We start from the raw sequence: 13,899 nt of genomic DNA on the forward strand, positions 1-13,899 counted from the left end.
TTGCAGTTGGGGGGAATGTTGGTATTCTTGTGCCCTCAGACGGTTGCACATGTGTGCATTGATCATCTCCCTCCATATCAATACTCTCTGGATGCACCTACCCTACGCGTTACATGGTAGGAGGTCTATCAGATCGTTAGGGATGACATATGGTAGGTATATCTTCAGTAGACATGGCTGTCCCTGACCCAGCCACATGCCACTAAAATGGCATTTTATAGAGAGCATTATCTCCATTTGATTGAAGACGGATTCATCCAGCGAGCAGATTATGTGCAGATCATATCCCTCGCACGCAAGTTGGACTAGCCATGGGCCTACTCTGGACATATCATAGATTACACATTAAGACTTGACAAGACGTCGAGGCTACACAACAACATTGTGAGTTGACTTTGCACCTGCAGGAGGTGGAGACAGAGGAGCATATATTCATGAGGTGCCCCAGATACTATGTGATTCGTGGGAAGTATCTCTCTTGGAGTAAGAGTTGGGTGACCAAACATCTTCTAGGAGCTCAAGGATTTTATGAAAGCAGTACCCAGGTCCCAACTATGGCTTCCAAAACCACCGTTGCAACCTTCTCCCCAAAGAGCCCAGAAGAAGATGATCAAGAAGCCCACCTCGAGCCCCAAAAGTTAACCATGTTATGTACTACATGCTCAAGGATACCATCATGACAATACTATCACATGGGTACTCAAGCAATAACAAAAGAAAAGATCCTGCCAATGATTCTAAAGAGCTGACACAAAAGCCTAAGATAAAATGGGAACTAGACTAGATGCAAGCAAACCACAAGAACATTTCCTTGCAATCAAGGAAGACATAAGAACCGACTTGTGTGGCATGAGACAAGCAAGGCAAAAGTCGAAGATCAATCTTTGACGCATACCAATGATGGAAACAATGCAAGCAGCTTGAGAGTATTTCTTTGCTTATCTAAGCAATTGATGGAGGACATCAAAGGTTGCACCTCAAGCTTCAACATGGCTACACAACTGTCACAGCCTCTAACAGTAAGGTTAACTCAGCAGTAGGCACAAGACCATGCACTCCCAAAAACAAGGCGTAGATACAAGAGCAGTTCTTCACAAGATGGAAAGAATGTTTGGGACTCTTTTAAGTTATGGATTTTCACAAAACAAGGCCTAGACTCAAGAACCTCCCACGCATGTTCAGGAACAACTTTAAGTTGAGATGAACATCAACAACAATTACATGGAGCAAATGAGCCGATGGTAGGAAATCCTCTTTTCATGCTTTGAATGAAAATATTTTATGTGTAAATTTTTATAAAATTTTGTCATAGCTATAACTGATAAATCTCAATTATTTTAAAAGATAAGGCTTATCTTTAAGGGAATGATTAGAATGATCCCTAATTAGATTATTAACTTTTAATGGATTAAATAAAAAATAATCATAAACTAAAAGCATAGATAAAAAAAATTATTAATTTGTTCTCAAGCATAGATTAATCTTGGATTAAAGAAAAGCTTTATGAAAAGCTTCATTTGGATTGAGAATGGGTCATGAGTATGACTATTTCTTAAGTGAGAGAGAGAAAACATCATTATATTTAAACATAAATAGAAATTTATGTAATTCTTTACTATCATTAATCAATTAACTTCAATAGCATTCAAAAAACCATACCAATTAAGCTTCTCAAGCTTGAGAGGAGTTGAGAAGAGAGAAACATTGAGAAATTATAGAAAAGATCAAAATTCACCATACTTACCTTATAATTTGCTTGATTCTTTGTTCACGATAGAGGTCCCCAACTAATCAATTGGTTTAGTATGTTGATGGAGCCACCAATGGGGATTAAAGAAAGAGGAAAGTGTCAAAAACTAGTGAATTATTAAAGAATTCACAGTTCTTGGCTTAGGTGGAGTAGAGTAACAATGCATAAGATACTATATTTTTTTCAACAAGGAGAGGCTTCTATTTATAGGAAAAATTGAGCTCCTAACCAAACAAACTGATTCTAGAATTTTTCAAGTCAGTTTGGTCACTTTTTGAACATTTTTAGATCAGTTAAGCTAACTTTTTAGAACTAGACTTGAATGAGGAGAGAGGAGAGATGAAATATCTCAATTTTTATGAGTTTAAAACTCATTCAAGCATGTGATTTAGGCGCCTCATTGAAGGCCCTCCTTTTCCTTACTGATGTGTCAAAAATGGAATCCTTACACTCAAAATATCTCATATTTTTATATTACTCAATAGTTTTTACTATTAAACTTTGTACATTTTCAACTCTTCATCTTATGTGAGCATTGAAGGGACTCCCCTTCCTTACATATGTGTCAAAATGAAATCATTATACCCAAAATATCTCATATTTTTAATATTGCTCATAGTTTTTTACTAATAAACCTTGTACATTTTCAACTCTTCACCTTATGTGAGCATTTACTCATTTTTGGGTATCTTCTGTTACAAAATTGGATTTATCTCCTTCCTACACATGGATTGATCCTATCTTATCACATCTCATACACCTCTTATCACATCTCATACATCCCTTATCACCTCTTAACTCATCTTATCACATCCTAACTTATCTCATATGCATCTTATCTCATCTTATCACATCTCATACACCTCTTATCACATCTCATACACTTCTTATCACATCCTAACTCCTCTTATCACATCCTAACTTATCCTCTATGCATACCTCTTATGCAAGAATTTCAATTATGATAAAGGTAACATTTTATAATAAAATAATCATTTTTTGTAATATTTTTATAATAAAATAATAATTTATTTATTTTTTTTATTTCTATGCACGAAATTCAATATGAAGAAAATAACATTTTTTATAATAAAATAATTATTTTTTTTCTTTACAGTTTTATAATAAAATAATAAAATATTCATCTTTTATGCATACCTCTATGCATAAATTTTAATTATGTTAAAAGTAACACTTTTATAATAAAATATTCATCTTTTATGCATACCTCTATGCATGAAATTCAATTATGCTAAAAGTAATACTTTTATAATAAAATATTCATCTTTTATGCATACTTCTATGCATGAAATTCAATTTTGTTAAAAGTAACACTTTTATAATAAATATTTATCCATTATGCATTCTTCTATGCATAAAATAAAAATGATAAAAGTAACACTTTTGATATAAAAATTTATCCATTATGCATACTTCTATGCATAAAAATAAAAATGATAAAAATAATACTTTTGATATAAAAATTTATCTTTTATGCATAATATAAAAATTTAATTTTTTCATGATTACAATGAAATTCTTTCAATTAATCTACGATGATAATTCTTAGAATATGGTAGGAAATCCTCTTTTCATGCTTTGAATGAAATTATTTTATGTGTAAATTTTTATAAAATTTTGTCATAGCTATAACTGATAAATCTTAACTATTTTAAAAGATAAGGCTTATCTTTAAGAGAATGATTAGAATGATCTCTAATTGAATCATTAACTCTTAATGGATTAAATAAAAAATAATCATAAACTAAAAGCATAGATAAAAAAAACTATTAATTTGTTCTCAAGCATAGATTAATTTTGGATTAAGAAAAAGCTTTATGAAAAGCTTCATTTGGATTGAGAATGGGTCATGAGTATGACTATTTCTTAAGTGAGAGAGAAAAAATCATTAGATTTAAACTTAAATAAAAATTTATGTAATTCTTTACTATCATTAATCAATTAACTTCAATAGCATTCAAAAAACCATACCAATTAAGCTTCTCAAGCTTGAGAAGGGTTGAGAAGAGAGAAACATTGAGAAATTATAGAAAAGATCAAAATTCACCATACTTACCTTACAATTTGCTTGATTCTTTGTTCACGGTAGAGGTCCCCAACCAATCAATTGGTTTAGTATGTTGATGGAGCCACCAATGGAGATTAAAGAAAGAGGGAAGTGTCAAAAACTAATGAATTATTAAAGAATTCACAGTTCTTGGCTTAGGTGGAGTAGAGTAACAATTCATAAGACACTATATTTTTTTCAACAAGGGGAGGCTTCTATTTATAGGAAAAATTGAGCTCCTAACCAAACAAACTGATTCTAGAATTTTCCAAGTCAGTTTGGTCACTTTTTGATCATTTTTAGGTCAGTTAAGCTAACTTTTTAGAACTAGACTTGAATGAGGAGAGAGGAGAGATGAAATATCTCAAATTTTATGAGTTTAAAACTCATTCAAGCATGTGATTTAGGCGCCTCATTGAAGATCCTCCTTTTCCTTACTGATGTGTCAAAAATGGAATCCTTACACTCAAAATATCTCATATTTTTATATTACTCATAGTTTTTTACTATTAAACCTTGTACATTTTCAACTCTTCATCTTATGTGAGCATTGAAGGGACTCCCCTTCCTTACATATGTGTCAAAATGAAATCATTATACCCAAAATATCTCATATTTTTAATATTGCTCATAGTTTTTTACTAGTAAACCTTGTACATTTTCAACTCTTCACCTTATGTGAGCATTTACTCATTTTTGGGTATCTTCTTTTACAAAATTGGATTTATCTCCTCCCTACACATAGATTGATCCTATTGGTCCGTAGGAACCTTAATTGGACCATAGTCCAAAGATTTCTGAAAATCTAGACCCTTAGACTAAGGTTCTTTATACATATTTTCAATTAATTCCAATTGCACATTGAAAAATTCTTTCTGAATTTCTATTTCAGGGGAATTCATTTTAATAAGGTGAGATATTTTTCTATCCAAAAATATTCAAAATCTAAATATTCTCTCTCTAGAATATTTTCTCTCTAGGTTAAAACAGGCAGAAACAAGATCTCTTATATTTCAGAAAAGGGAATTGATTACAGGGGAATATGCTGGACATTTTGAGAGGCTGGGGAGGAATCTTACATAGGAGAGCACTTTCCCTTTCTGTATGTAGTCTTATCTTTTAGTTATATGGTTCTCGTGGAGAAGAGAAGAAGATAGAAGAAAATTTAGCCATCCATCTCTCTCTTGTGTCTTGCACTCTCTTGTGTCTTCTTGCACTCTCTTGTGTGTGTGTGTGTGTTTTCTTGCAAGGAACTCAAGCTCTCCCTCTCCCCTGCATTCTCTTTATAATGGTCTAATACTTTAGCAGAAATGACTTAGATCTCCAAGAGAAAATGAAGGCTATCAAAGCTTCAAACAATGCACATATGTACCCAAGGAGAGAGCTACATTGGCGTTCCATTTTCCCTGTTCAAAGACATACCACTGCGAGTGTCTAATTTTAAGAGCTCGTTACAATGTTAATTGTAGCTTTTGTGGGCACTATGGTCACAAAGCCTGAGATTGTCGAACATGCCTATAGGCTATTGGCAATACAATGAGACCATAGCTAGCCTTGTTGGCACCGCAAAAAACACTAGCCCTTGGTCCTACAAATCAAGAAACGGTTGAGCATCGCACACAACAACTTCTATCAAACCTACATGCACAATGCACCTAATGTGCCATTACCTCCACCAGTCTTAGGACCACAACCACCTCCACCAAGGATGACAAATGTTAATCAAGTAAGCTTTAAGGAACCTACTGATCACACTAAGAATATGAGGTGGATGATGAATCCACCCACACCTCTTTGAGGACCCCACGAATCTTCATCCCGACTATTATGTAGTGGATGGAAGAGAGAGAATCAAGCCAGTTTACCAACTTGCTACAATGCGAAGGGGCCAAGACATTAATGCAATGGGAAGGAGAATGCCCCTTCAATGTTACCACTGTCAAGGTCCCCATTATTGAGGTTCAGAATTCCCTCTAAAGTTTCCTCAACTCAACCAAGTTGGGCCCTCAAACATGCCACCGGCCACTTGTAAACCGTTGTGGCATAGATCATTGGATTAAGGACTACCCCAACAAGATTGTGGTGACAAGTCCACGGACGGGACCCATCATCACACCCCTAAACATAATTGGGGTAAGTAATCAAACTCAAAGGCAGATTCTAAAAAATCAAGATCACACACCTTTGAATGCTATCACCTGGCTACAAGCCCAAAACCAACATGTAATCGAGCAATGATTTGTGGCCTCGGTAGCAAAGTTAAAGAAGAAGAAGAAGGGCCATAGGAGAAAAAAGTAGGTTAAGAATGGGAAAATGAAGGAAACCAAAAAGATAAATCTTGGAATGCATCAAGAGCTAGTCTTCATTAGGGACCTAGATGAGGACTCTAACTCCTTGGGGAGGACAAAAGGGTTGATTTTGAACTTGGTAGAGAAATACCCTCCAAAACCAAGAACATGGGGAAGGAGACCCCACCACAAAAAAAACTAGAACCTGTAATTCCTGAAACTAGATCACACATGACAAAACTTGGCTCTTATCCTAACCCTCAGAAGGAGATTGAGCAAGTCCAAGGACTTAGTGATTTAGTTATGAAAACACGAGGAGCTTGAACCAAATCCCAAACAAGTGAGAGTCTCAGATACTATACACCCTAGTACCTTAATGGCTACTAGTGGGATTCACAAACCTCTAGATGTGCCAAGTGTCATCATGGAAGGGGACTAAGGCCTCCACTCATAGTTTGATCCCTAATTGGTTCAAGGGACAACTACCATATGAAAACCATGAGCCTATCTCGGGGATGGATTTTCCAATCTCATTGACACCTTTTTATGGAAAGGAGGTTATGAGTTTGCCATTGTTGAATTTTATGGCCTCACAAACAAGTACAACTATAACCACCCAATTGAGTGGAGATCTTGAATTGTTTGAATTGATGAGAGCTCTTAACAGAGAACTCAATGTAGGACTACCACTATTTTTTGACATGCATAAGGCATGTCCCCAATACACAATGGAGAAACCTCAAGTGGTGCTTGAATCAACAGTCCCAGTGGAAGAAGAAAATGCCAAATCTGTGGTTAAAATTCCACTTAATAAACTAGGACAATACTTTGAAGGTGATGTGTCCAATGCATTACTACCAGTCACCGCCAAGAACATCAGATTAATGGAGTCCTAGATGGTAATACGGGAGTGAGCATAATCACTAAGAAATGCTGGGAGAAGATGGCCAAGCCACATCTAGAAGTCTCAGACATCATTGTAAAGATGGCTGGAGGAGCTGTCGCCAAACCTATTGGGATGCTATGATATTTAAAGATTAAGATTCTTTAACATCGGGTTAAACATACCTTTAAAGACCATATTAGGGAATTTGGGAAAATCCCAATTTCCATTTTGCAAGATATAAAAAATGGGGGCATGGTGAACCTTTTAGTTTTTGTTAAAACCAGCTCATCTGATATATCGTTTTGGAAAGCTCTTAAAGAGTAGGTTTTAAAACCACATTCTCTGACAACTTTGGATTTAATATGATAAAGATACATCAAAAAATATATTGAAAAGAAAATTTCCAAAGTAATGGGATTTTCCCAAACTCCCTAATATGGTCTTTTTATTGTTATGGACTTTTCCGAACAACCCAAATCATATGAAATGATCTTATGATCATGCATGAGAGAGGTAAAGATGGTACATGACTAGTCTAAGAACCCTGTCTCATGAAATGATCTTATGATCATTCATGAGAGATGTAAAGATGGTACATGACTAGTCTAAGAACCCTGTCTACCTCCAATTCAATGATTCCATCATCAGGGTCCTTGATCTTGTGACTGGCCACATACATCCTTTGGGTAGTGGAGGACTTTTTGAAAACCGTTCAGACACCACCACTTATTATGTAGGGAAGGACCTAACCCACAAGGATGCTGACAACTAAGCTATTGAGCCTAAAGATAATATAAATTGGGTACATATGATGGCTACAATCAATAACTGGAGGACCAAAGGATCTACATGGGTTATACTTGATGGTGAGGAGCTCCCTAAGATTGCGCCACTACGAATGATTTGGGATCTACCTTCTTATGCGAAGGGGATTGGTTATAGTGAGATTGAGTCTACATGAGATGATTCAAGCATAAGTACCAATGGTGGTGATGAGGAGTTTGAAATAGATACCGAAAGCGACACCAACTCCTCAATTACCTAACAAGAAAAATAGAGCTGACAACATCAAAAGAAATTACAAGGAGTAGCTATGAATCTCATATGGATTCCCAATCTGAAGAAAGGGATGAAGTTCTTCAAAACATTAAGGAGCATCTCCGAAAATGGCAGAGACGTAAATGCTATGTAGCTAATCATCATAGAAGGTTGTAAGAGAGGACCACTACCACCCAATGGCTGTAATATGTGGGTACATTTGATGTAAATCCAAGTTTATTGATAACTAGGGAGAGGAATTACAAAAAAATATGTATTACAACCCTCCTCCCAATGAGTTGATAGAGCCATAATCGATGTCGTGGATGAACCAAAGCTTAATCATTCCACAAGGTGGCAACTAAAGAAAATTAGGAGCCAAAACCTAACTTACCCCAGAGAATTATAATTTTTTTACGATTGGGGACCATAAGTTGAACCCTAAAAGGGGTGAGAAAGGGAGCAGAGTGCAGTCATCCTAAGATTAGACCCTGTCTCTCAAGATTAGTTTGATAGCCATTTGGTCACTTCTTTTAATAAATTTTGTACAGTAGAAAGGGTGACTGATCCTAGAATCATGATTGGTGCGTTTGGCTTAAACTTGGAGAGAAACACTTTGCTCTCATTTCAAATGCTAGAGGATTCATACAGAGAAACCATGGAAGACATGGAGCTAGTATTGATGATGGGTTTCTCCAAAATAGGTGCTCTATAATGTAATTATAACAATTCAAACAGCTTATGTCAAGCATAGCTCCGTAACATAATTATATCAATTCAAGAATCTTGAACACAAAACTGAGAGATTTCATCAATTGTCTCAATATCTTGAACATTAGGTGTCGTGTTGCCAGAAAAACCTCAGCTAAACTAGGCTAATTTGGTTGTTCTTTTTAGAAGGATTAAGGAGAAAAAGTAACTACATGATACATTTGTTGGAATTAGGGTTGCAGGAATGCACACACAACTTCAAGAAGATGAGGAAGCTTGAGCACAACACAGTAGTGTATTATGAGTGCCAAAAATGAAAGATTGCTAGCCCTAGAAGATAATGGGCGTATATACAATGCACGGGGGAAAAAACCTCCTAGTGAGGGAAAAAGTGCCCCGGCGGTCCTAAGTGTGTTCACACACATCACTACTATAATATGGTAACAAATCCCCCCTGGAGTGATGCGGTGAACAAGAGCTAGCACTCATGTATAGGGAAGTGTCTAGCTATGTGGACGAATCCACAAAAGGGAGTAAGCCCAAAGCTTTGCGAAAAGCTTCGAACTTCTCACGAGGCAGAGCCTTTGTGAAAAGGTTTGCAAGGTTATCCTGTGTTGGCACATAAGCCAAACTGATCTCTCCTGCAGAGAGTCTCTCCCTGACATAATGGTAGTGCACCTCAATGTGCTTCGTACGAGCATGGAACACTGGGTTCCGCGCAACTGCCAATGCGCTCTGACTGTCAGTGAAGATGGTGGTGGCAGATGGCTGCCCAACACCCAAATCAGCCATAAGGCGTCTGAGCCACACACACTCAACCGTAGCTGTGAAAGCTGCCCTGTACTCAGCTTCACAACTAGAAGTGGCCACAGTAGGCTGCTTCTTGCTCAACCATGATATGCATGAGCTTCCAAGCATGAAGCAAAAACCACTCGTGGACACGCGTGTGTCATAACAACCAGCCCAGTCAGAATCTGAAAAAACATGTAAATCTGGCGGCAATGATCCCCCCTTGGGATAAAACAACCCAAGATGCCGAGTACCACTCAAATAGCGAAAGATACGCTTCACTGCCTGCCAATGCTTAATGCCTGGGCTATGCATAAATCTGCTCACCTGTGAGACTGCAAACTGAATGTCTGGCCTCGTAATGCATACATAAATGAGGCAACCAACAGCTGTCTGATAGAGTGTGACATCAAAGTGATCTCCAGCATCATGAAGACTCAACTTCAAACCTGTCTCCATTGGAGTAGCAATAGGCTTGCAGTCTTCAAGGCCAAATCTCCGCAACAATGTTTCAATATACTTTGTCTGACACAAAGCAATACCTCCATCACACTGCTTAAATTGTATCCCCAAATAATGATGCAAATGCCCCAAATCTGACATCTCAAAAGAGGCATTCAAATCAGCCTTAAAATCAGCAATATGACTCTCATTTGGTCCTGTGAGCAGCATGTCATCGACATAGAGAGCAATGATTAGATGTACACCATCCACACGTTTAACATACAAAGTGCTTTCTGTTGGACTATTCTGAAACCCATGTGCAGTCAAATATGCATGTATTTTTTCATACCAAGCTCGTGGAGCTTGCTTTAAACCATATAAAGCCTTTTTTAACCTGCACACTTTGTTTTCCTGCCCTCTTTGAACAAAACCACGAGGCTACGATACATACACCTCCTCATGCAAATCTCCATTTAAGAACGCAGTCTTTATGTCCAGCTGATGTACATTCCAACCATTATGAGCTGCTAATGCACAGATGCTACGAACAGTGGTCATACGACATGTGGGAGCAAAAGTCTCATCAAAATCAATGCCCTTCTCTTGAGCATAACCTTTTGCAACAAGCCTAGCCTTATGGCGATCCACTGTGCCATCAGGCTTACGCTTCAATTTGTATACCCACTTAGTGCCAATGGCCTTCTTGCCGGGGGGCAAGTCACATAAAGACCATGTACCATTCTTCATAATAGCATCGTATTCTGCTTGCATAGCAGCCATCCAATTTTCTGAACTTTGTGCCTCATCAAATGAAACAGGCTCACTTTCATCGCACATACTAGAAACAGCCAATGCATAACAATCTGACGCATAAGAGGCACCATGAGAGCCAGAACGAGTGCGACTAGACAAAGGGGCATCCAACTTGCTGTCACGCAAAGTCTGCACCAGCCATCTAGGCATATTCCTAGAGCCCTCAATCTCTTGTCTCTCATCCTCAAGTGCATCATGCACATCTGCATCAGATATAGGCTGATCTGTGCCATCATTTAAAACCTGCATAGGCTGAAAAACTGCCTCATGAGGTATTGCACTTGACTGTGCACCACTGAAAAGAGGCAACAATGTATCATAGACATCACGTGAGCTGATATCTGTCTCCTTAGTACATGAAACCAAGGGCTGAACTGCATCTTCCACAAATACAACATCACGGCTAACCAAAATGCACTTTGTCTGTGGATGATACAAACGATAGCCTTTGCTCTCAGCACTATATCCAACAAAAATACATTTGACAGCTTTGTCATCCAATTTTCTGCGATGTTGCACAGGCACTAATGCATATGCCAGGCAACCAAAAACACGTAAATGGCCAACAGATGGCTTGCGGCTATGCCAAGCCTCATATGGAGTGACAACCTGTAATGCTTTGGTGGGACACCTGTTTAGTACATAAGTGGCACACATGACAGCCTCAAGCCAAAAACCATGTGGTAGACTTTGACTCTTAACCATACATCTTGCCATTTCCATGAGAGACCTGTTTTTTCTCTCAGCCACACCATTTTGCTGTGGTGTATACGGCACTGTACATTGGTGTTTTATCCCACGCTCAGCCAGAAATGCATTAAATTCTGAAGACATATACTCCCCCCCTCGATCTGAACGGAGGGTGCCCATCTTACTTTCTGACACATTTTCAGCCATAACCAAAAACTGTTTGAAGCACAAAAACACTTCGGACTTTGCCTTCAAAGGATATACCCATGCATGCCTGGTAAAATCATCAATGAAAGTCACGAAGTAAAGGTAGTTTCCAAATGATGGAGTTTGCATGGGACCACAAACATCACTGTGAACAAGCTGCAATCTGCGTTCAGCTCTCACTGATCCATCTTTGGGAAAGGAAGCACGCTGCATTTTACCCAATATGCAGCCCTCACAAACATGCTTGACAGGTGCCTCAAGCTTAGGCAAAGAAGACACCATTTCAGATTTCTGCAGGCGCAGCAAACTTGCAAAATTCAGATGACCAAAACGTGCATGCCACAGTTTTGCATTTGAAATAGCCTGCGTATCCATAATAGCACATGCTGAATCCTCTACACATTTGCCATCCATATTGAGCTTATACAGTCCTCGACATAGTGAACCAGATGCTACAATGATGTCACCACAAGAGAGATCATGAACAGTACATCTGTCATCCACAAATTTTACAACCAAACCTGTTTTGGCAAATGCGGAGACTGACAGCAGATTCTTTTTGATCCCTGGCACATACAATGCATCAAAAAGTGTAAAGGTGTTGCCATTTGCAACATTCAGCACAATCTGTCCAACTCCTTCAACGGGATAAGAGGAGTTATTGGCACAAGTGACAGTATTCCCTGTGGGAGCAGACTCAAGGAAAGTGAATAAACTGCGCTGCGAGGTGATATGCTTAGTGGCACCACTGTCAAAGTACCATACATCTGAATCTACTGCAGACATACATGTGTCATGCAAAGATGGGTCATAACTGCACTGCGCATTGAATGCCCATTCTGTATCTAGCACAACATTAGCAGATTCATTGTTAGAAGGAGAGGCATCTGCAACAGCCATACCAGCCTCTTTCTTCTTAGCCTCTTTCGCAGCCAGCTTAGGACACGCTTTGATGACATGATCATTTCCCTTACAATACTTGCAAAATGTCTTCTGTTTGTCACCCTTCTTCTCATCTTTGTCTTCCTTCTTTGGTTGCGCAGCATTTGCAGATTTCTGCTTACTAGAAGAAAAGCCAGCTTTACCTTTCCCGCTTCTCTGACTAGCAACGAAAGCTTGATCTGCGACACGCATAATATTCCTGTTTTGCCTTGACTGGTCTTCTTGCAGCAAAACAGAAACTAACTCCTCAAATGATAAGGCATTGGGATTGCCTTTCATCATCAAGCGAAGAGTGGAAGCAAAACCCTGATAAGAATCTGGTAGACCATTCAAAACAGTCTGCACAAGTGAACTGTCTGACAGGATTTCATCTGCAGAAATGAGCTGCTCTTTGAAATCCTTGATCTTTGTCAAAAAGCTATCCATAGAATCACCTTCGTTCATATGCTCACTCTCCAACTGTTTTCGGAGATAAGCAACACGAGCCTCATTTCTTGCCTGATACAATGTGGCAAGTACATCCCAAGCATCCTTAGAAGTCCTGCAGGAGCGAATATGTGGGATAATGGTATGTTTGACAGACAGCGCAATCAAGGCATGAGCCTGCGCATCTCTACCATCCCAACGAATCTGCTCTACTGAAAGTGGTGGTTCTCGAACAGCTGCTACAGCACTTGTGCCTGCACCATCATCAACAGTACCTGTTTCTGATGTGTTTGCAGCATTCCCAGCCACAATAGGACGTGCATCAATACCCTGCACAATATTCCATAACCCCTTTGCTACCAATACATGTCGCATCATATATGCCCACAATGGATAGTTGGTGCCATCCAACTTATCCTCAACAGCCAACATGCGGAATACATCATTGTTGTCAGCCATGGCCAATGACTGTACTACTAGATGTAAATGCTGTCTGCAAGAGGTAAACCTGTATAAAATCGACCTGTGCTATATAGCACAGCCCAAAACAGACGAATGGGCACCTGTCCTGCAGATTTTAATCTTGACAGAAAATCTGCACAGTAGGACGATTTTGCCTGCGCAGTACTTGGAATGCAAAAACGGAGGGCGAAATGACTTCAGATCAAAATTCTGAAACCTGCAGACGCTCGTGAAACCTCGTCGCAATCGGAGGAGATGAAGCGGCAGGTGCCGGTGATGCTGCCCGGGAGGAGGAAGCCTGCTCTGATACCAATTGTTGGAATTAGGGTTGCAGAAATGCACACACAACTTTAAGAAGATGAGGAAGCTTGAGCACAACACAGTA

The sequence above is a fragment of the Cibotium barometz genome, chromosome 12 (genome assembly GCF_041138505.1).
Source record: "Cibotium barometz isolate CiBa-2024 chromosome 12, ASM4113850v1, whole genome shotgun sequence".
NCBI classification, from domain to species: Eukaryota; Viridiplantae; Streptophyta; class Polypodiopsida; order Cyatheales; family Cibotiaceae; genus Cibotium; species Cibotium barometz.